Here is a 24,352-nt window from a genome sequence, read left to right as displayed (position 1 = left end):
GCTGCTGCTGCTTGCCTCATTTACTGGAGGAATGATGAGATTTGAGCCATACCAAATTTATGTTGGGCTGCCTCTTCAATAATGTCTCCCAGCACCTGGCAAAAGGTAAATTTCAAGGGCTGAAGTTAATTTTAATTCCAAGTGTCCCAGCCTTTGCTGGGTGGCTGTTACTAGTAAGTGATATGGTACCAGACTGGACTGGACTTGGTTGCGTGTAATGCACACAATTTGTGGCTGAGTTGAGAAATACTGGGAAGATTTGAAGTCTCTTTCTTAATGCAGTAAGAACCTTGAAACTTTCTGAGGAATCAGTCCTTTGCTACTGTACACCAGGCAGGTGGTCTTCACTTGATAGTATTGCAAACAAAATCTTTCAGGGTAACCCCACAGTGCTAACTGACCTGCTGTGCATGTTCCTAGCTTTCCCTAAAGGAAAGGTGGATTGTTCAGACAAACTTAACTTTTTTAACAATAGACAGGTTTAACTTTTCCTTTGCAAAATGGAGTGCACTTCTCTGGTAACATGTTTGGTTACCACAACTTGTCTGACCGGGTGCCTACTAAGCTACAGTGACTGGTTGTATGACTTTGTGTGAATACTCTGAGTCCCTCTCTGTCTCCTTTTGTTATCTCTATGTAGGACAGAGATGCTTTTGAGCTCATGAGAGGGGCATAAATAAATACAACATAAATATGGTTTATAAAATTATTGCTTCTTGGGAATAGTTGTCTTTAAAATGAATATAGAAATCCATGAGCTTGTACAGATACCTTAGAGATAAAATTAATGTAAAATCAATTTATTACCACTCATGCTTCTAGTGTCTTACCTTGTGGAAGCTAGAGGTCTATGACAGTTGCCTTTAAATCTGTCAAAGATTAAGCATTTTACTTCTGAACTCTCATTTTCTGATGGAAGAGAGAAATTTTCTGTGAAAGATACTCAGGTCAGGAAATGAAACACATCTGAAAGCTGAGGGGTTTCTCTCTCTTCTCTGTGTGTTATTGCAAATTCTGTTTGCAATAAAAATGTGTTGATGACTGAAGCATGTCTGATGGACCTGCATAATCTGAACTCTTGCAGAGGAAATCAGAACTTGTGAACAGATATTATCAGGACATGCAATCCTCCATCAGCATTAGACAGCAACACAGTGCCATCTGAGGACAACTGTAGGTCCAGAGCACTGTCATTTCAGTTAAAAGCTGAGAACCTTAGAACTGAGGAAAAAAAAAAAAAGTTTTCTTTGGGTTCTAGGGTCTTTCAGAAATCTGGGTGTGCTGCTCTGATGCACAGTACAGCCCAGAAACAGCTGTTTGGCTGGGAGCAAGGCTGGAAGGTGAGACAGGATCCTCTCTCAACCAGCTGTGGGGTGGTGAAACAGTGTCAGTCTTTAGCCTGGCAGATTTTGGGCTGTGTAAAAAAACCAGGTGACCCCTCCATGGGTCACTTGATGGGTGTGATCTGGAGTACCTTCAGATGGAGGTGGAGAGGGCAAGTGTGGCAGGTGATAAAGGAGGTGGCTGAGCCGAGGAGTTCGTTCAGCCAGTCAGGAACCACATCTGCAGGCACTGCAAGCACAGGCAGCTCTGGTGTTTCACTGAGAGGTTCCTCCCTGAGGTTCCTGTGGCCTTCAAAGGCAACATTGAGAGGTTACAGCCAGTGTCAGTTTGAGGAAGCTTAATTATTTATTTAAATTGCATCAGAAGGGTAAGAATGTGCAAGTTGAGTGGTCATAAGTCAAGTGTCCAAGCCCAGCTGGTCCTGTCTCCTGGGGGCTGGCAGAAATACCTGCTGTACAGTCATTTTTCTAGAAGCACAGCAGTGGCTTTTAACACACATACACTGTGGTGGAGGGTGAGGGACGTGTGAGGGGTGAAGAGCAGGGTGGGGTCTCTTGGGTAGGTCTCTACAGCAGGACAGCAGAGCTGTTGGCAGCCATCCCCTGTGACTTAGGTCCTGCAGAGAACGTGCAGGACTGGTTTGTTCCATGTTTGTGGTGGGCATCACACTGCTCTGCCCATGTTCAGTGTCTCTGCTTGGGCTGTCTGGCCTGGTGTTGGCCTGGCAGAGGTGCCAGGTCAGTGGCTGAAGGACAATGTGTGAGCCAGGTGCCAGCTGGAGAGGGCTTGCTGACATGGGAGCGCTGCCAGGGACCTGGAAATGGCCCTGGACAGAAAGGCAGTGAGAAGGGAAGAAAGGGCTGCTTCCATCAGAGTGATTTTGCACAGGATACATGGTTTGCTGCTTACAGCTGACAGCTTGCCTGTGGTGGAAGTTACTATTCTGCTTTCAGTTTCCTTTCTGGCTGTTTTGCACCAAGCACATGGGGATTGGGGTTTGTAGGTATTTGGAATCAACAGAAATCCATACAAGCATCAGCCTCAGGCTTCTCCTTTTTGCCTGTGTGGCTTTTGAGGAGTGGATGTGGGACTTTTTTGTTTGTTACTGGGTTTTTTTTAGGTTGAATTTGTTGGGGGGCTTTTATTTGCTCCCTTCTGGTCTGATTGTTCTTAGAAGTTCCCTCTTGTCTTTATCATTTCACTTTCTTCGAGTTGGCAAAAGCATTTTCTATCAGTGTTGATGTTAATGAGCTCCACCATGTTGGCTGGTGTGAGCCTCAGGATACCTTGGTACCCCTGCCACTATCACTGGTAGCTTCTGCATGTCTGCAGCTTTCTTTGGCTGACATGTCAGGTTTTCCCTCTGCTTCCTTTAGGTTGCCCTTCCAGATGGCTGGCTCTCCTGCAGGAGTGAGCACCCCCAGGCAAGGGCACTCAGCTGCAGCTCCTCAGCCTGAAAGGGTCATAAATACATGAAATTTGTGCTTTTCATTATACTGAGCATAGCAGGAGGAGCCGCCTTGTCAGCAAGCTCCCATGGGGAGGATCTGCACTAAAAGGTTTGCATAACAGCAGGGGGGTGAAAAAACCCCCTTGGAGAGCAATGTCCATGAGCTGAATGTTGGTGACTTGGAGTCAGGGATCTCAGAGGTCATCCATGGGTCTGCCTGCAGCTTGCTAGCTTGTCTTTACCTCACTGGTTCTGCTGTTTGTCTGGCCATGCTGCTGAACCTGGGGTGCCTGTGGCTCTCATGAGGGCTCCTAGGAGCACTGGCAGCTTGTCCCAAAATCACCTATCCATCTCCTCATTTTCCAGCATGAGATCTATGTTTTCAAGGAACATGGTGGGAAGGTAACATTTTTGAGGAGGTGAGGCTGGGTGAGCCTCAGCCCCCCTGGCCATCAGTGAGCTGGGAGGGGAGAGATGTGCTGTCCCCTCAGCAGGGGCTGTGTGCTGCTGCCTGGCACTGCCCAAGCTTTCCTGGTGAGGAGGGGCACATGGAAGGAAGGAAGGAGTGTAGGAGTCAAGCTTGGCCACCTTCACTAAGGGTTCTGTCTCTGTGGGAGAGCAGTGGGCAGCGGTTCCTACAGTGCTGCTTCCTGCATGGTACAATTAACATACCCAGCCCTTCTCGGGCATAATGCAAAGGAATTTAAGAACTGCCCCATCACAGGAGTTAAGCCTGTTTATTTAGGCAGTGGAGGGATTCAAATATTCCTGTGGCAGGTTGGCATCTGGGCATGGTGGGGGACTGAACCAGGAACTGCACTGACTGCAAAAATAGGCTTGTTGCAGGAATGACTAAGACCATTACAGAGCTGCATGAATGATTAATTTACCCTGCTTTTGTTTCACTTTTGATCCTGGAAAGGAAATGAATGATTAATTTACCCTGCTTTTGTTTCACTTTTGTCCTCTGGAAAGGAAAAAAAAAGGTGATTTTGGAAGATGTTTTTGAAATAACAAACAAATCAGTTGTAACAACAGCTTTACTACACAGATGTGCACCAGCACCACTCCAAGAGGAACAGAATAAAAAATCGCTTGCTAACATTTTTCTGTAGTGTGACTATTTGAAAGTTGTAGCCAAATAATCACCAAATACTTTGCAATCAGAACATTTATTCACATTTCCAGAGAACAGTATTATTAATCTTCAAATAGCATACAGAGTGATATAGAAGTAGTGCTTTCTTAATAGCCTTCTTTTAAGCTCAGTGTAGAAGGAATTTGTTTTGTTATTAAAATTACTCCACGTATTTGAGACAGACTTCAGCTGAACAACTGCCTAATACGTGCTGGACACATATTGATTTTTTTGTCTTAGCCCAACGTTTCCCCTGGGCATCATATTATTTATTCATAAAGCAGAAATGATGTCTGACAGGCAGTTAGAGGGGTGTAGAGCTATAGGCCAGAAACAATGTGAAAAGCTTTGCAAGGACCCCAAGAAATCAATGTGCTGATGCTAAAGAGCAGCCTTTTAATTCTGAGCACACATTCTTGCAATCATTTAGTGTGGAGCAGGAAATTTAAATAACAAATAGTTACTATTAAAACTGCAGGCCTAAATTTTCATTCATCTTTATTCCAATTATCCGAGGCAAGGTGGAAGCAGGCACTGAAGGCAGCTAGCCAAGCCCAGCCACCTCTTAGCCATAACACAGGCTTGCTGCTCTAGCCCTGATTTGCACATTTGTATGTAAATTTCTGCTGGAAGGAAGATATTTCTATCAATAAAGATTTAGAACCCAAACATTGTTCAGAGAGCCAAGACATTCCTAAAATGTGCATGATTCATCACCACTTACTCTGATTGAGCGTTAGACTGATGTCTGTACAGCAGAGTAAGATAATAAATAGCTGGTATTTTTAGAATGCAATTTGAAATATTTTGATGAGTTAGTCATTGTGATAGACCTGTTTGAAAAAAAAAAATCAGGCCAAATGAGATTTGTTCTGGTTTTGTTCATTCAAAATTAGATCACAGCATACTATCAAGCAGTATTTGCTGGTGGAAGATATATTTCCAATAATGTTTTGTCCACTGGAAAAAAAAAAACCAAACTATCAGGTAATCTTAGGAAAATTTTAATCTGAACTTATACCTCTCTCAATAAGATAAATAATTAGAGTATTAGATTTGAAATGCAATGAACATCTAAACATCTGGTCCAATCAGGCCACTATGGAATTTGTTTCTTGTTCTTTAAAGCACAGATAATGCAGTCAAAAAATAGCATGTCATCATGTAATTAAATATTTCATCTTGATGTATAAGCACAAGGGAGCTGAACTAAATTTGTTCTGGCATTTCTTGACTTTCTAGGATTTGACTTTGAACCTTTTTCTTCTTTGATATATATTGAATTGGGAATTTCAAAATTTGCTTTGCATATTTTGAGGAGGGAGGGAAAATGTAGGAAAATAATTCATTTCTACTCAATAGACATGAAAATTATTGTCTTTCTTGTGGTTAATAAGAAGGTTGTGTTACTTACAGTGAAACCAAGACACACATTAACCTTGTGAAGCTAAGAAGTTCACATGTACTGGTCTGCAGAACATCTTATAGTTGTTTTCCCTGGGGAAGGCTTTGACCTCTTCAATCATGAAGAATCACAATAAATCCAATTTTAAGTCACTCAACTGAGACAGCATAATCTGAGTCCATCCACAACAAGTAAGACTGTCTGAAACATGCACATTTTGTATTTTTTCCCCAGGAAATGGTACGGTTTTGACAAGGAGGGAAAAGCAGTATCTGCTAGGAAATCAAATGTATGAACTTTCACATGTAGTGTTCTGACATATGATGGCATTGGGAAAGCATTGCAGTGTTTGACTCTGCCTGTCTTTCATGGATTTGAAAACCTCATTTCAGCTGACTCAATCTGAAGAAAGTGTAGCAAAGCCAGCATTTTTCTGGGCTATTGTACACATTGCAATGGGCATATTTTTAATGCTTGCTCTCTGATGAGGACATGAAGTCATAAGAATACCTCATTTCTCCAAAATGGGTGCATTTTTATTTGCTCTTGCCCGTACTTTTGAATGCTGCCAATAACTTGCAAGACTCGCTGTGTATTTACAAGTAGGTTTTAAATAACAAATTTACAGCATAGCATTACAGGTGGCAGTGTTGTGTAGTGACTTTTAAATGTCACTTTTCCAAACTGGTAAACTACAGCTGTAATAATAATTCTTTTAATCTATTTGGATAGCTGATAGCCAGTCAGTTAATGAGGTTTGTTCATCAAAAGCTCATCTGAATTTCTCTGCCTCTCTGAATTTTTTTCTTGATTTAGTCCTGTCCTTAACTGTTGTCAGGAACATAACTCCTGGCTTTTGACAGCAGGGAGTACCCACCCCAGATAAGGCACTAAAACATGAATGAATGCACACATTTTCTGCTTCACCAGCCTGGAGAGCTCTTCAGGACACCCAGGCAGAGGATTTGTGCACCAGAGCTGTTTGCCCAAGGTCCAGCTCTAGTCAGTGCAGGCAAGTGGCTGCTCTTAGGACATGGTTCTTTAAGATGTTTTGCAGGCTTATTTTATTGCATGGTGAGTTGTGTCCTATAAAAACCTTACAGGATGCAGCAGTCTGAGTGTAAGGACCCAGTTGTGGGGTGGAGTTCAGTTTCAGGCTGACACACACACACTGAGTTCCTCTCTGAGCAGCTGTGTGTCCCTGTGAGCACAGCACCTCCCTTGGAGTCAGTGGGAACGTCCTCCCTGTGTCCAGCAGAGCCTGGAAAGCACTGTTGGTCTCCCTGAGCCAGGCTCTGCTTGGTGTAATCCCTCACAAAGGGTGAAAGACTGGGCTGGACCCAGCCTTGGTGTTAGCAGGGTGCTGGGACCCCAACTGGTGTGCTTTTCCAATCCATTAGTGACAGTGAGACATAGCTGGCTGCTATGTTACCTCCTGGCTTTTTTTCTGGTGCTGTTTGCTAGTTTATAAAGGACATGGTGAAGAGCACTAAGCAAAATGATCAAAGATAGTCCACATTTTTAACAGGCCTTTTGTTGTTAAGGTTTGCATGAGTACAGTGCAGCACAGCAGAAAGTATTTTCTTAACTTTGTGATATCGTTGTGTTCCTAAAATTGCTTTCTTCTGATGCTTTGCTGGAACCTTTGATGAAAGGTGGTTCATCTGTAAACCACTGTTAAAAAGGCCTTGTGTGGGAAGATGTCTGCTGCCATTTTCTATCTTTTACCTTCTTGTTTCAGTAATTTACCTAATGTGACAATAATTTACCTAACAGCATATCTTTGGTACAGCACCTAGCCTTACCAAACAAACAGGTGTTTTCAGAGGCGTGCTAAGAGGATGGCAAACACCAGTCCATCTCATGGTCACTTGGATGAAAGGCTGCACTGCTGTTGAGAGTACCATCTGCTGAGAGGCAAATGTGTTTTAAGACCAAGGTTTGCTGCTGAGCTCAAATGGCCCCTTAGCCACTGCTCTTTTGACTTGGGAAGTGGCTGAGCTAAGGAGGTGACAAAAAAAATATACTACCTTCAATATTTTCTAACAGAATTAAATAGCAAGTACATTAGTAAATCAGTTTATAATAAAGACCAAATTAGTTATGGAATGCAGAAGTTTCCAGCTATTACATATAGATATTTTAGGAGTCATTAGAAGATAGTAACTCCTTGTAACAACCAACATAGTTAGACATGTTTGGGAGCCAGCCCTAGGGATGCTGGTGGCCATGGAGCAATGCCATCCTTCAGTACAGCATGGTTCATATGCAGTTTATGTAACTTTTACCTTGTTCAAATCTGCTGTTAAAAGAAATTTGTTTTCTTGTGAGTGTTTCTGTAGTGTTCATGTGTTTCTTTCATAATAATAATGGTAGAAAGAGGCAGTCTGATTTCATATCCAAAGCTCTTCTGGCCACACAGCCCCCCAGTTCATTTGCAATACCAGCTTTGTCACTGACCTGCTGTGTATTCAAAACAGCATCTGCAGGCTTTATTCACTGCTACACTGAAGTTAAGGATGAGCTGTGGACAGACATCAACACACTTAACCTCATTTTCTCCTTTTAAATCCCTTCTTAAGAGTCTCTTCTGCCATAATCCCTGGAAAAAAAAAAAAAAAAAGAGAGAAGTAGGTTAGTGAGGTGTTATAGCCACTGCCTCTTGTGTTGACTGATGTAGTCTCTTTGTTTTCTCCTACTTCCTTGTCAACAATCCATATCCTCTTACTGGATCTTTTTTTTTTAATATTTAAATGTGGCTTTCCAGGCAAGAAAAGGCTTTCCAGGCTTTCCATTCTCACTGAGAACAGCCCTCAGTGTGCTTCTACCCTGCCTGGGACTGCTAGATGAGGTCCCCAGCACAAGGGCCACCAAGTTGATGAGGGAGATGAAGCACCTTTCCTGGGAGGAGAAGCTGAGAGAATTGGGATTGTTCAGCCTGGAAAAAAGAAGGCTTCAGGGTGACTTAATTGTGGCCTTCCAGTACCTTAAGGGAGCCTGCAAAAAAGATGCAGAGGGATTTTTTTACAAGAGCATGTAGTGGCAGGACAAAGGGGAATGACTGCAACCTGGAAAAGAGTAGGTTTAGATTAGATATCAAGAAAAAATCTGTTGCTGTGGGTGTGAGACACTGAAACAGGTTGCCCAGAGAAACTGTTCCATCCTGAAACATGCCCCATCCCTGGAAGTGTCCAAGGCCATTTTGGATGGGGCTCTGAACAGCCTGGTGGAGTGAAAGGGTCCCTGCCCATTGCAGAGGGTTGGAAGTAGATAATCTTTAAGGTCCCTTCCAACCCAGGCCATTCTATCATTCCATGATTCCAAGTGACCGTAACACAGCAAAGAGAATGTAACTGTGATGGCTCAGTGCCTCACAACTGCCACAAAGTTTTTTATAGCACTGTGTGAGGAAAACAAATATCACATGGTAAAGGTGAAAACTGATGTCCTTAATAAGGGATGATCTTAAAGATGTCTAATAATTATAAAATACCTGAGCTGAAATACAAACCCCGTTTTTTTTAGGAAAAGAAGGGCTTGTGGCATTCCTTAGTATTTCAGATCTCTTGGAGCTTCCATTTGCAGGTATATGTTCAGCACTGCTGCACATCAGGAGCTTGGGAAATGGAGGTTTGAGTATGGATGGGACTTTTAGTCAGTATTTTCCCAGGCATCCATGGGAGCTCTTTGCCAGAACCTATGTTACAAGTTTAATCCTCACACTTGCCCAGGTCTCCTGTGGTGATGACTTTTTGCCTTACAGATTATGGAAGAAAGGGGGCACAGTCCTATGGGCTGGCAATACTCAGAAAATTAGTAATATAGAGCCTTCCCCTGCACCACTGTGTAGAGCAGCAGCTTTCCTGTGAGGGCAGGGTGTGTGCCTGGGCTGAGGCATACTGCAGGCACCAGGAGCTGTGTTTTCAGGGCAATATGAGCTTTGCCACATTCAATCATATGTTTGGCAGAGTTATGGGCTCTGTGTGTTACCCCACCTTTTGAGAGAGCATCAGCCCGTACAGATTTTGGTGGTTTTGCTCTGGAATCACAAAAAGTTCCTCCTCACGTGCAACATTTACAGAGGATTTTACACCAGTGGTATTGAATTATAAGTAGAAATATATAAATACTTTTTTTTTTTACATAAAAACCCTTACAGCTGCTACTACTCAGTAGTTTTCTTAAAATTTAGTTAAATTTTGATATCCTTTTTGATTTCAATAAAGGTTATGTTAATTGAAATAGTATATTTAGTCAGCAAATATTTATTGAGGTTATAATAGCCTTCCTGTAGCCTTCCTGTGTACTCTGTAGTGTGCTGTTAAAAGCATTTGCTTCCTTTTATTGAAATGTAAGGCCTACACACAATACATGCCAGTGTAGGGTGGGATAAAGTTTTAGCTGCCATTTGGGATAGGAATATTGTAATTGCCATTGAATCAATTTTTTTAACGTCTCTGTTAGCAAATCTGGGATTTGTGCTTCTATTATAGAGGGCTCCCTTCCTGAAATCATCCTAAATCTCAATATATGGCTTTTTTATGTGTATACAAGCATCATGATACAAGTACACCCAGGAGAAACTAAAGTAAATCCTCTTTGTAATATTTCTGGGTGAGGCTTTATTCTCTCTCAGTGAAGCAGGTACTCTTGGAAGCTTGTGTCTTTGGCATGGAGAGTATCTCCATTTTGCATGACAGACAAGAGGAATGTATCCATGGTGAGTGTCTTGGTTTGAAAGGACAAGTGTCTGCTAAGGAAGGCAGGAGCCTTCCTTGAAATGGAAAATGTAAACCTCCTCCCTCTGAATTATAATAATTTTTAAATTAAGGGGCTCTCAGGCAAAGATATAGGAATAGGAATACCAGTTCTTTATTAGGAAAATTAAAAATACAAATGGAATAGTACAAAAAAAGAAAACAAATCACTGACAGGGTCAGAATACAACCTGACTCCCTGTTGGTCAGGGTGTTGGTAGCAGTCCCATTAAATGGTGGCTGCAGCCCTCCTGGAGGGCAGATGTGGTTGTGTTGAAGCAGTGATCCTGTAGAAGGGTGCAGTTCTCCTCTGAAGGTCCAGTGGTGGTGTAGATGTGTCTGGTCTTCCTCTGGGAATCCAGTGGAGAAGACAGCTGCTTCTCTGGCAATCCAGTGGAAAAGGCTGCTCTGGTGTTCCAAATACCAGATTGTATCCAGGTAGGAATGCTTGGCTCCTCCCCCTGGGTAGAGCATCTCCCAGTGGATGATGTAATTTCATCAGTCATGCAGTGACTCAATGGCCCATTCACAGAAGACATCTCCCCAGAGGGAGGATTGGTTGTGAAAGAGATAAAGAAAACTGCCCCATTAACAGAAGGTAACTGCCCCACCTCTAACAGATGGCAAATAGAATACACAGCCCAGCTACACCTTTCAACCTGAGACAGTGAGTTGACTCATTTGATGATGGTGGATTGAGGTTGCTGGCTTATGCTGCCAGGAAAGCTAGTGAATGGAAGGAGTGCATAAACATTATTTTCATGTCTTTATGGGGCGTTTGTCAATATGTGCACCCATACTGCATTTCCAATTGGTGCTTGAAAAAGCATGGAACAGGCTACCCTATGATAGTGTGAAAGAGGATGTAGAATGAAAAGTTAAAATACACAAAGCTCAGTCTTTAAAAGTGGATTAAATAATATATTTCTTGTTTATTGAGAAGAGGAAATAATTTCAACCTCTTTCAAATGAGAAGAGGTCAAGCTGTCCCAAACTGAATTAAAACATATTTGAAAGGAAGATCTCTAAGATGCAACAAATTTCATTTATTTTTGTTTCTCTGGAGAGTTGGAACTGGGCATCCATGTTCAGGGTTGAAGAGGAGTTCAGTACCTGTGGGGCTCCAGCTGCAGAGGCTCACTTCCCTGCAGACACTGCCAGCAGGGCAGCCCATCACAATGGCACTTTCTGTAGTGCTCACACTGGGCACTCTCTGCCCTGCTCAGAGCCTCTGTTCCATTTAAGCAAACATCAAGTCACAGCAGCTTGGGTCAGCAGTGATTTGACCCCTCAGTTATGTTCAGTGCTATGACTAAAGCCTATGTATTCTCTTTGAGCTATTTTATACATGGCATCGCTGCCACTTGGGAATCTAGAGTGACTGTTGTTTATCAGTTTAAGCAGTGAAATATCCATATGATATTTACCTAGTGCTTCTAAATAAAGTATTGAGCACTCTGTCTCTGCCTTGGTAGCACCAGGAATGGGTGTGGGCTTCAGCTCTCAGCCTTACCTCTGCATGTTCTTATGTCTGCATATTAAGAGACTATCTTGTCTGAAACCATAAAAACCTTTTAATTTTTTAACTGTATGACCCTCTATTGAACAATTGAACAGAGAAAGTTGCAAACATCCATTGAACGTAAACTTTCTTCAGAGCTAACAATGGACTTTTTTCAGAGCTACTGAAGCTGCAGTCTGCAACTTGCTTTGAGCTAACAGAAAAAGAGAATAGTAAGAAGTAGACCTATCAATATGCCATTGCTGTATTTCTATTGAGAGGCCTTGTGAGTATGCCTTTGCAAATGATTGCCTTAAAGCTTTTAATGTTCTTGCACTGCAAGAAGCTAAGCAACATTTTCAGTGCTTATTCACAGTATATACTCCTGCAGTCCACAACGGGCAGAAATCCCCCTCAAATTAAATGGGCTTTTTTGCCCAATACAGTCTCTCATTCTAACTGAATTAGCAGTAACAGACTTAACTATAAATTATTTTTTACTCTGGGCACATTCTCTAATAATTACCCTCCACTAGTAAATACTTCACCGTATCAGGGAGATAGAAAAGCTTTTAATTCAGCAACTGTCTTTAACTTCAGAGCTGGTTCTGTTGGAAGAGGACTTATGTTTGTTTTTATGGTGAGAAAGATCACTTTAAAAACAAGCCTAAGGGTATAATTAGGACACTGCTTTATGAAATTACTACCTTATAATATGTGAAATTTGAAGTTCTTCCCCACTGAACACCTTCTGCTTTAGAGATTGGGGTCCAGAAGGGCTACATTTGTGGTGGTTTTTTTATGCTTTTTTTTTCCAGGTATGCATTAGTATTGAGAAGAGGCTGATTCATGCTAGATTTCATTTTCAGTATGGGTTTAATTCCTCCTGGAATCAGAGTAGTGAAACGTGCTGCATGGCAGCTGGCACAACAACATTTTTAATCAAATAATAGATTCCAGCTGGTGGGGAGTCACCTGAGTTTTAAGCAGACATGACTTAATGCAGATCTTCCTTATTTCTGTAATAAAATGCATTACCTTTGCATATGAAATAAGTGGAAGAGGAGAAGTGAAGGAAAGCAGGTTTGTAGGTTTGCTAGAAACAAAAGTAGCCATTATAACCTTGTAAGCTGACTTAAACAAGGGATAGTCTGAGGTTCTGAGGTCAGAGTGGGAAATTAACTTGGACTCTTCTCGCATACCATGAAATGATTTCTGGTTTGCAAGTGAGCTTGCAACTGCAAGGGTCATTTTCTGGGCTCTGTCCTTGAATATTGCATTTTGTGGCTTTAGCTACCTACTCTTGTCACTGTCATGAGGAATCATCCTCATGTTAGTTGTCAGCCTCTTCCCCCTTCTTACCTGCCCAGGTTACAGTGCAGTGGTGTGAACAGTCAACCCCAGCAGCTGAGTTTGGGTCTTTTTGATGTCACTGAACTGAATATTGTTTCAGACAGACATTTTTCTCTGCTCTCTCAAGAATTTAAAGATTTTGATAGAATTCAGATAATGAGGATCTTATCGATACATGGAACTGAAACTAGTAATTGTGCTGCAAAGCCGAGTGTAATGGTACTGGAAAGGTCAGTGCATGCTGGAAAATGTCAACAGATGCTGCATTTTCAATGATTTTTCTTGTTAGTTTCTATCCCACTATCTAAGCTTAGTGGTTAGCCAGGAAAAGTAACTCATTCTTTCCTTGATGCTTACTGGGTCTTAATTCATGCTATTGAAAGAAAAGTCAAAATCCCCATATATTGGCCAAGGCTTTTTCTGCTGGTTTTCTCCCTGGCTGAAAGCTGAGAGTGATCCATGCTGGCTAGCTGGCTTTCTGTTATTTCAGTGGTGGGTGTTCTGCAGAGAGCCAAGGTGAAGCCGAGCAGCACCCCACCAGACTCAGCAGGTCTCACGGGGAGCAGGTGTCCTGCTGTCCTATCCCCAGCTGAGAATTGTGAACCTTTGAGGAGCTGGTAACTCCCATCCCATCAGCTGGAGCTGCAGAGATTTGATGCTTCATGCAGTCCAGCCTGGAAGTAAACAGAGTATGAAAAGCATGTCTGATGTGAGGAGACTGTTTCTAAGATGAGTGATGCCCATTCCTTTGGAGCCTCCCCGAGGTCACTTGGTTCAGTCAGGAGCTGCTGTGTGATAGCAAGATCAAAGCCTTTGGAAGCAATCAGACCTTTTTGTGACATTTGCTGAAAATGTGCTACAAGGTAAGTTTTCCTTTAAAAAAAAAAAAGTAAAAAATTTCTTTTTACTTTATTTGTGTGGTCAGAATTTCATCCTCAGTAAAAGTCCTATAGAAGAGGAATACTAAGAGGTGTTTTTATGTAGATGTCTGCAATTAACATAAATCTCCTAATCCAGGCTAGCAAGAGAGAATATCGACTGCAGTGTTTTTGCACTTCCTTCTGACAAGTCTGAAAAGTGATGAGAGAAAAACAAGGCCAAATTGATCTCATAATTTCAGTTGTCTTGAAAATAAAAGTAAATATTCACATAGCTTCAATTTATTGCCTGTACTATTTCCATGATGTTTCTGTAGTTGCTGTCTGTTGATGACAACATTACAATATATTTTAGAGACTTTTTGTGTTACATTTTGGTTTTGTCTGTCTCATTCCTCATGTAGCTTATTGATGCCATAAAAAACCCTAAAATCCTAAAAATGTTTCTGTATGTGGAAAATGTGCAGAAAAAGCAAAAATAATCTATGTATGGCAGATACTAATCAGAGTTTGGAGGAGATATTTAGGTAAGTTTTTTTATTAAATGTTATGAAAAGTTCATATTAAGTTTCTGTTGTGCACTGATAGTTCAGGGGATGCACTGGAAGTCTGGTTGTCTGTGCTGTGACCAGTCAAACCCCACAGTTTATTTTGGTGCAAGGTGAGGGTTGGGTTTTTTTTCATACATAAGCAAAACTGGACCTTTTGGAAACATTAACAAAACAATATGGAGAGAAACTCTTGCTAGAGCAGCCAAGTGTATTTTGGCCAGGCACTTTCCTGTAGCAACAGGAACCCAGCCTCAGGTCTCTTGTCTGACACATCCTGGGCAAATTCTGTTTAATGTGGACTGTCAGTGCCTCTTGGTCAGGAGCCCACATCTCCCTGCTCGTTCTATTCATCTGGAAATCTTAACCCACAGCTGGGAAATATTTCTACATCAGCTTTCTTAGGAAGTGACATAGTAGTGCAAAACATTCCAGTCACTTTCAGTTTCAAACTGTATTTGATAAATTTAGAGCCAGCTTTTAAACGAAGCAGTATGAGCAGTGGATGTGTTCACATTTTCAGAAGGACCCTATGAGTTAACAGGCTTTTCATTTTCTAGGGTGTGTGCTGATGCACATCACACAGTTGAGGTTGTGATGACCAAGATAGAGGTACTAGTTTGCTCTCAGCCTTTTTGTCAGCATTGGACTGGTTTTCATTTGGATATATGGAGTTCCATGTGCAAAGATTTGTGTGACATTTGTTGGTTTTAATGAAGTAGGGTCAGATTCGTAGGATGCATTTAAATGAAAACTGGTAAATGGAGCTTACCAGATTGCGTATCAGCCATGTAGTTTAAGAAAGCAGCTATTTCAGAAGTAATCAGCCTATTTATGAAATAAACTAATAATATTGAATGAATTGTTTGATTCTTACAAATAGTACTGGTGCTTGTAGATGATAATTGCATGAGTAGACCTCTGTACTTTGCAGGGGCAGAGTTATGTTTTTGTTGAGGTGTTTGTTGTATTCATGCCAAAAAAACAACCAGAAAACGTCATTAGGTTCTGATCCTTCAAACGTGCCTGCGCTTAACACAGCTGCTCAAATGATGTTGCTTTGGCAGGGTTGATTTCAATACTTTGATCATGAAATAGCTCATGTAAGGTGGTGGTGGTGGGGAATTTATCCAGCAGAAGTGTTGATCTGAATAAACAGTCATTAATGAGAACACATTGCACCCTTCCCTGGAGGCAGAAAACCATGTTTCTGCTGAGTTGATGAGTAAAATTAATTTGCTTACTAAAGATACTTACTGTCTTGAGATTCAGTTTGCTGCTGCTATCTCAGCCCAAACTCAGACAGCAGAGTGACTGTTTCTGTTCTTTGCTGGGCTGAGATTTCTCTGGGTGTTCAGGCATTTACTCCTGCCTGCTGTATGTCAGCTGCACCACCTTTGCTCAGTTCCCTGGGCTGGACTGGGGATTGCACAAAGACATTTATAAAGGTAAACAAGGGTATTGTTTGAGTGTCTTTACAAACAACAGAAGATAATTTGTTTGCCCACTGGAAGGGGAATGTTTACTCTTTAGCAAGGAAGGAAAAGTACTATCCCTTCAGGCTTTACAGAGCAGAAAAAATTACTGCAGCTTAAAGATGACTGGAGCCCCTGTACCTCTAATGTTAGATACCAGCAAGTCCCCAGCTGAGATTTTGGGATACCAAAGAAAAACCCAGGGATCTAGCAGGGAATGAGCTCAGGTAAGACTAAGAGAGAAATATGGGAGTAAAACTAAAAAGCCACATAAAATGCATAAAAGAAGCATGGGGAACCAGATCAACAAGGAGATAACAAAGGTAGATTTCTCTGGTTGCTGCTTGGAAGAGTGGCTGGCAAATATTCCACCTGAGAGCATTTCATGCAGATTTTGCATGGCAAAAATTTCATTTATAATTATAACTAGATATTTGAATTTCTTTACTACTCCTGTGCGAAGTTGTTCCTGCATTGTTTTTCATATATTTTCTCAAAGGAGAAAAAAATTTGCAGGCTCCCCAAATATTCTGAGAAGAAAAGCCAGCTGTTTATTTAAGCTGGCTCTCAATACACAGAAAGTTGCCTCTAGAAGAAAATGCTAATATTTGGCTTTGGACTTGCCTGGGAACACAAATAAACTGTTGTTTATTTTTTGTCTTTGGAGGTTTTGTAGGTGTTTTTATTTCTTCCTTGTTCTTTTAAGTCTTTCTACTTATCTAGCATCTTGCATAACTTTGATATTTATCTTTGCAGTACAGTAATTTACATGAAGATATGCAGGATTTCGAGATTTTTTTTTTACCGGTAGACAGAATAGGAGGCTAAAAATCATCTGTTTTCCATTCAGTATCTATTTTGCAGTACATGTTGAAAGAGACATATGCTGCTGCATGTCTGATGAGGCTAATTCTGTCTTTGCCTTGGTGGAGTTGTTCACACTGCACTTGCATTCGGATGCATTGAATGAGAAATTCAGTGTTTAGGTTCACAGTGGGCTCTCAGGAGGTTGCTTTGTTAGAGCAGTGACTTGGCTCAAAGCTCTGCAAAACTCACCCAGTCTCAGGTCCCCCCCAGCCTTCTGCTGCCACTGTGTTCTCTTTCCTGAGGGCCATCCAAGGGAACCTAGGGGTGGTTGAAGGCTTCAAGAGGCTCCAGCATGGCTTTGGGCAAGGCCTTGCTGTGAAATTAAAATTGAGTCATGTTAAAGTGACAAGTTCTCTCGTAGGCAAGACTATCATAGCACTCTGTGCATCAGAGACTCATGAAACTAGAACAACTGTAAAGGTGAGAGGTTTTGAGTGGGAAGTTCCTCCTTGACTCCAGAGCATTTACAGATTTTCAAAGTCAGGGATATTGCTGAGGGTGGGCTGTGGCCATGACCACATGGTCATTTGACTCCCTGCATCTGAGCCTCAGTGAATGGCATTGAAGGATTTCCTTTTAATGGGCATGTTAAACATGGGACAAATTCAATTTTAGCATTGTCATTTAAAGTAATTTCTGATACAGATGATTTGCTGGCAAATGAGACATTAGGTCTGCCATAATTTGGGGCTCATCCAAGTTTCTGTTCCTCTAAATGCAAGTGATCTAAGTGATGGCTCAGCTGTGCACAGTGCTCTTCAGAACTTCAATGCAGATGAGCTGTTCTGACCATGATGATGAGTGCAATAGCTAAAACTCCTATACAGTAATAACAGAATATGCCTGCCATCACCTCCTTAAAAAAAACCCTGAAATCCCAGCGTGGTTGGCTGTTACTTTCATCCACTGCGAGCGGAAACTGCTTAAAACACACACACATCTCAGAGTTTCCCATGGGCATTTCTAATGCAGCATAGAGTATTGAATATCTGAAAATACACCAAAAATTTATTTGAAAGAATAATGAAAAAAATCACAAAAAATCTAAGTTGTTATCAAACAACTAAGGCTTGAATAAACCCTGCTATAGTGAGGCATATAATATTTTATACAGTAATCAAAGTGTATCAAATATTCTGACAAAATTTTCCAGTTCACTCTGGGCTGGTATGTTAACAAAGATACTTGTCCCAGCTTTAGTATAGTAGGGATAGTAAAATTCTTGTAGAACCTATATGTGTTGTGCACGTAGAGTAGAAATGTCTATCATGAGACTACACTGCACTTAGGTTCATGATGACCTGTCTTTTCTCTTTACTTTGATTTTCCCCTGACTTGTAGCTACTGAAGTCCCCAAGGATTACAGGGGCAGAATGCCTAAAAGTGCTCTTTAATGCTTGACAGCATGGCTCTGACAGTGTTAGACACACATTTTAAGCACACTAACAATTGAAGGATAATGCTGTACATAGTGTAGCGGGTTTACAGAAAAGGCAAATAGGGATTTTACAGCTTATAATAGAGAGAGTCTTTGATATAACTGTTTCAAATATTAGATTAGGGTGTATATAATTTAAAACTCCTTTCCAGTTGTGCTGTAAATTTAATGGCAGGATTTGGTTGAAATGAGCTCTTGTGGTCTGCAAGGAAGAAAATCAATCAGGATGCACCTTATCATTTTGCCATATCGTTGGTAGGGATGCAATTAAATTCAGTCTGAAAGGTCACAGTGTGGGGTGTGCATTAACCTTACCCTAACCTGGTGCATGATGCTGCCACTGAGAAGGAGTTAATAATGATAGCAGTTGGAGCTGCACATTTGTTCTCTCTTTTTCCAAACGTATCTGTGTTCACACACACTTCTAATTACGTCTTTGTGCATAATATTAGCAGATATCTGGAATATTTGCAGGGCTGTTAATTAGGTTGTAGACTAGTGTACAGTGGAATGTACAGCAGAGTTCCACAGCTGGTGGCCAAACCCACTTAAACTCACTCGTTGGGGTTCATGTTAATGCAGGAATATGTCAGTGAGACAGGGCTTTGTTTTGTTTCCAGACTCTGATGATATTTAAAGCAGCAGCTGCAAAAAGTGGGTTCAGTTTCAAAGTGCAGTAGAGTTTCTAAATGCCATTTGCATTATACACATTTGCTCCAGATGACAGAAATTAAATTTCCTATTGAGAATTGGACAAGTACTTTGGTGGTGAAGAGACTCTTGACCTTTTTAACCTAATAAATTAAGTTATGGGGAGGTATTTGATTTTAGGTTTGATTTGGGAGGCCTCTTTAAAAGGAATCAGGTTTCCCATATTAGCCATCGAAGAAAACCAGTGTAGTGCAACATTAAAACAGCAGTGGAGTTTCAGGGACAAGGCAGAGAAAAAATATCCATCACTTCTTTTCCAGAGGCTTGCACTGAGAGGTCATCAGATTTTTACTTCTAAAAAGCATTTTTGCTCCTCCCTGGAAAGCCATTTTTTGTTACATGGGATTGCAGACTTTTTTTATTGAATATATTGAACACTGGGGCATGAGAATGAGAAATATAAAATGTAAACTTCAGATTTTGAAATGGTTCCAGGGGAAGTGGATTTGGCAAAATAACAGCCTGTTAAGCCAACCTCTAAAATACATAATATTTTAGAATGAATGTTGAACAACATCATAAAGTCAGAGAAGCTAATGGAAAATGGGATAAAATAAAAAAAATATTAATAAATATTTTTGTGCCAAGGTTAGCTGTTTCATATTTTTCAGTTCTGTTGCTAAATAAAAGCAATAGATGCGATTCATCTCAGTCTTGATAAAGAATTTGAATGTGGTACCCACATGGAGATCTATCAATATGGCAAGAGAAAAAGAAGATTCATAGAAGAAATATTAAATATGTAGAGAATTGAATAGAGAGGTCAATATTATTTTAAAATGGTGGGAGTGTTGGGCCAAAGGGAATCTGCTAATTAAATTCCTCAAAGGAGATGAAACATGTTTCATATTTTCCTATCCTTGTCATAAATAAGCAGCAGTATGCTTATGAAGTTGACAGGTGACAGAATTCTTATGAATTTCTAGGTGACTCAAAGGTAAGAGTCACTGGCATTTCAGAAGAGGATCATAGCATCATACAAGGATTATGTTTTCTTCTGAGCTGGTGTGATAGATATGGCATAAAATATAATGGTGGAAGCCCATGCTTTTTACTCTGGGTAAAGTGAGGCCAGGCAATAAAAACCAGTCCCTGATTATCTCTGAGGTTTGTTAACAGACTTTTCCAGGTGCAGCAGAGGTAAAAATAAAGAGCAGCTTTAGGATGGAGCATCATGGAGTTCATAGAAGGGACTTGTGAGTTTCCTTGCAGTCCTGTGCTCCCGTATTTATTCGAGGTGTTTCTCTTGAGGAATGGGATGTGCATGTGCCTCTCTGTGTGTGGATGTTTTAATTAAATTGCTAGCTGCTTCCATGTGTCTGAAGCATTCCCCAGTGGTGTCTGTGTCTGTGCACTGTGAGCAGTGGGAAGGATGATGTGTTCTTGTGCACGCAGCTGCAGCCCAGCAGGAAAGGGGGAGACTTCAGAGAGAGCAAACTCTGCAGCTCCTGGAGGGATGCTTGTCCGTCACTTCTGCCTGTCCCAGGCCCTTTGCTGCTGGGGGAACGTGCTGAGTTTCTGCTCCTCTTTGGATCATCAGCCATCACTGCTCATAAGCACAACCTAAATATTGGCCTGCCTGCAGAGAAATAGAAAAAATCCCTTTTTATAGCACGTAAGTTTTGCTCTTGGAAGACGAGAGAGAGCTGTGTCCTGATGGTGAGGTAAGTGCCACGTCCCACATTTTGCAGTTCCCAGAGGCAGGCTGGAACAGTTAAATTGATTGTTTGGTTGAACTGACTTTCTGTGCCAGGCACACTATGGGTAAGTAAGGGCAGGCATATACAGGTACCCTTCACTGGGTACCATCACTGTGCTCTGGCCAAAGCCTAGTTTCTCTGCTGCTTGGATACAGCCATGGGAAGGGGACCTTGTGCACTGAGGAGGGACCTTGACTGTCAGAGGAGGACGTGGTGGGTGGTTTGCTGGGCCCCAGAACCAGCCTGTGGCTGAGCCTGTGATGCTTGTGTTGGGTCGGAGCAGGTGCCGCTTCTTCCCCACTCTTGTGGCTGCTCCTCGTCCCTCCTTGCACGTGATCCTTTGAGGTTTGTTGGGCTCTATAGATTTCAGGAGGAAGCATGTGTCACTACTTCTGTTATCACTAATCTTGAAAAAGCAGAATTTAGGATTTCACCAAAAATCCAGCCATTAGCTTCATTTATTTTGGATGCTAATGCTCATTTTGCCTTAACTATCACAGAGTGGAGATGATAATTTACTCCACTTAGGGCATACTGGTTTTTGGTTTAGCCATAACAATGGTTATCAATGGTGGGATTGTATCCTGCAGCATCTGCTTCTTTTTTTTTTTCCCTTTTCATATTATTCTCACCCATTTTCCATGCTTGCATTGTTTACCCTTAACATGAATGATTATTTCTTCCAAATGTATTAAACACATTAATCAAGTTTTCATGGCTGAAGCAGATTTAATATGCATTTTTAGGAAATTATTGGACAGATTTCAGTGTTGTTATTCCAAGAATTTTACTTGCTGATTTACTGTGCTTTGAGAGTAAGATTGTCTTTTGTGTCAGACGAGCATGGCAAGCCAACAAACACGAGAACCAAGAGTGACTCGATGCTACAGACAAGAATGTGTGATTCTCTTTCTGTCATCTAGTTCTGTTTAATACTAACAGAAATGGCACATCTCCCACTTCCCTGTGAGTACAGCTTCTGCATTTCTGCAGTGAATCCAGAAAAGTTTGATCAGGGCTTCCTGTCCCCCAAGGGCACAGAGGAAGCTGTGGCACTGCCCACTGTCCACCACTTCTCTGAGAAAAAGCTGCTAAAAGTCCAAATGAGTGAAAGGGTTTTATTTTTCATGGCATAAAGACCTATGAATTTGCTCAGGGGCCACACATTTCACTCTATAATTTTCTACTTGATTATGCTTTTAAATTGCAGAGCAGTTGTATTATTTTTATATAGCAGTATCATGAGGGTTCAAGAATACTTCTTAACTGGTGTTGAACTTTAACCTGAACACTGAGATTCATGGGTTTATTCTCTTAATATCCCTTGATAATCACTCCCTGCCTTATCACTGTCTCTTCTTGAGGAAGGCAGAAAAAAATACCAGTTTGTTCAAACTCATGAGATGAAGTGATGAAGGTCCTTATAACCTTATTGCTTGAAAGGAAGAAAACTGGACCAGAAGTTCACATCCTAATTATTGCTGCAGTTATAATATAGTGTGGGAACTATTCTGTTCTAGGCAATAAGGGAACACACACTCTTTCAGTCAGAGGCATTATTATTTTTGCATTATTTCTATCAGCATCACAATTCTGCCAAATGAAAATACATATCCAGACATTACATGGTCTTCTTGCTTTTCACAGTTCATTTATTCTGTCTGTTGATGCGTGCAAGTTCTTTCACCATGATTTGAAACTTCTTAATGGTGTCGACAAACAATTCTGTATTCCCACACTGTCAAACAAGAAATTTGTGGTTCTTCTTACCCTTGGGGTAGGCAAGGACCCAAGAAGATTACATTACAGAAGATTGATTTCTGTTCTTCATGTAAAAAGAAAATCTATTTCTAATCTAGTTTGGGATGAGAATTCGTAGTGACCATCTGTGTGAATATTTTACCCATAGTAATTTAATTTTAAAAAATAATCTGGCTCAAAAAGCAGTGCTTTTTTTTGCTTTTATTTTTCTCTCCCTGAGTAAGGTTTCCTGGTCTGGCATCTCAGGGCAGAGCATCTGCTTCAAAGGATGTCTTTGGAGGTTCTGAGTTCAAAGATGTCTTTGGAGATTCTCCTTACCTTTTTAACAAATATTTCCATCATGCTGCCTCATACAGACAGTAAGAAGTCTTCAGCTGTTATGGGCAAGGTCTATAGTATAAACATTCATCTCACTTCATCAGAGATACAATCATGCTTCACTCCTTAATATGAATGTCTTGTTCATCTTATTCCTTAAAAAAATTAATTTGGCCTCATGATTTACATTAATAATTCACAATTTTGACAGAATCTTTTTATTAAAAAAGATCATGCCACACATTTCAGCCTATTAAAAACAAAATTACAATGGATTTAGACAGAAGGCTAATAATACTTAGGAAGTCCAGTCTGCACATGCATTTTTCATTATGATTGACAACCTGTTTAGAAATTCTATGTTTGTAAGTTCCAGCCCAGATTTTCACTAGGTCTCAGTGAATATTTATTGGAATTCGCAAATACTTGATAGTTAGGCTGCATTCTGTCCCCACGGGAACATTTTTCCACTGGACATTCAGATAATTATCCTTTATTCACATAAATAGTTCAACAAATATTCAACATTCACATTGCATGAAATAATGTACTTACATTCATGTAATATATTGACATTAATCTCAATACGAATGTAAAATATTGATTGATTGTGCTTGGACATTCTCACTGCAGCACTCTATTAGGTTAAGGATGCTACTGGGTATCAGAGGGGAATGCTGCTCCCAAAATTCTTTTACTGGTTCACTGCAAGAAAGCAGTTAAAAGCCAACATGGAGATGAAAATATCTTTCACAGCTGTGACAGCACAACATGTGTTAGTACTTTGTGTGAAAATGAGCAGAGACAATTTAAACTCTGCATTTGGCCGATTAGTCTTACGCTGTCTTTTCTTTGACAATAAAGATGCCGTTGGCAAAGCCTAGCCAGAAAGGACAGAGTGGGTATTCCTGCAGAGACTGCCTAGAAGATTGGGATGCTTCTGGCATACAGATACTTGTAGCAGATGTTTCCAATTAACTGTAATAATTCTGAAAAATAAATGAATTTTCTTCAGGATCTCCTTGATGAATATTGATGTGGTGGCAGTCTCCTCAGCCTGGAAGTGCTCATGGTGGCAGTGCTTGGGGTGGAAAGGATAAAAAATTAAAAGGTGATGATTTGCCATAAAAGCTGAAGATGCAGATCCTTGCACAGGGTAGAATTAGGAAAGGGCTTTTGTCTTAGTTTCTCTCTCTGTTCTGGCATTTCCCCTCCAGCCAGCCCTCCCAGGCAGTCAGCCCCATGAGGCAGGCCTGTCCATGAGACTCCACGCCATGGGGTCACACCCAAGGGCACATCCGAGTGGATGGTTTTACTGAGGCCCGAGGTGAGCTTAGTGCCAAAAGGATTTGTTCCTGGAATGCTGGGATTTGTGAGGAGCACAATGCTGGTGGAGACGTGCCAGCTCTTCAGGGACCCCATGGTGCTCCATGTGGAGCCACTGGGTTTGCCTGGAAACACTTCCAATGTACGGAGAGCTGAACTTGGTGTGGCTGTGCTGTGGGATACCAGAGTGAGCATGAAGGCTTCTGGTACAGACTTTTTCAGCACTTCAGGACTCTTGTTGTGTGCTGTCCCCTAACAGATGGCGAGCTCTACTGTTTAATAAAAAAATTTAAAAAAAAAGAAAGGCAAAGAATCTTTCACAACTTGCTGAGAATTTAATGTGGCTTTATTTCAGCTCATTTCTTGTTAAGTCCATTTTGCT

The 24,352-nt window shown here is 41.1% G+C and overlaps 1 protein-coding gene across 2 annotated transcripts in view; it reads left to right on the top strand.

Annotated features, from left to right (window-relative positions):
- PAG1 (phosphoprotein membrane anchor with glycosphingolipid microdomains 1) overlaps nucleotides 1–24,352 on the top strand; it is a 111,768-nt gene that overhangs the window by 24,933 nt on the left and 62,483 nt on the right. The gene's annotated exons all lie outside the window — the stretch shown is intronic.

The sequence above is a fragment of the Agelaius tricolor genome, unplaced genomic scaffold, assembly GCF_023055355.1.
Source record: "Agelaius tricolor isolate 1412-34295 unplaced genomic scaffold, bAgeTri1.0.p SCAF_2, whole genome shotgun sequence".
Classification (NCBI taxonomy): Eukaryota; Metazoa; Chordata; class Aves; order Passeriformes; family Icteridae; genus Agelaius; species Agelaius tricolor.
Note: the sequence above shows the minus strand (reverse complement) of the source record. Positions and strands in the feature narration are given on the sequence as shown.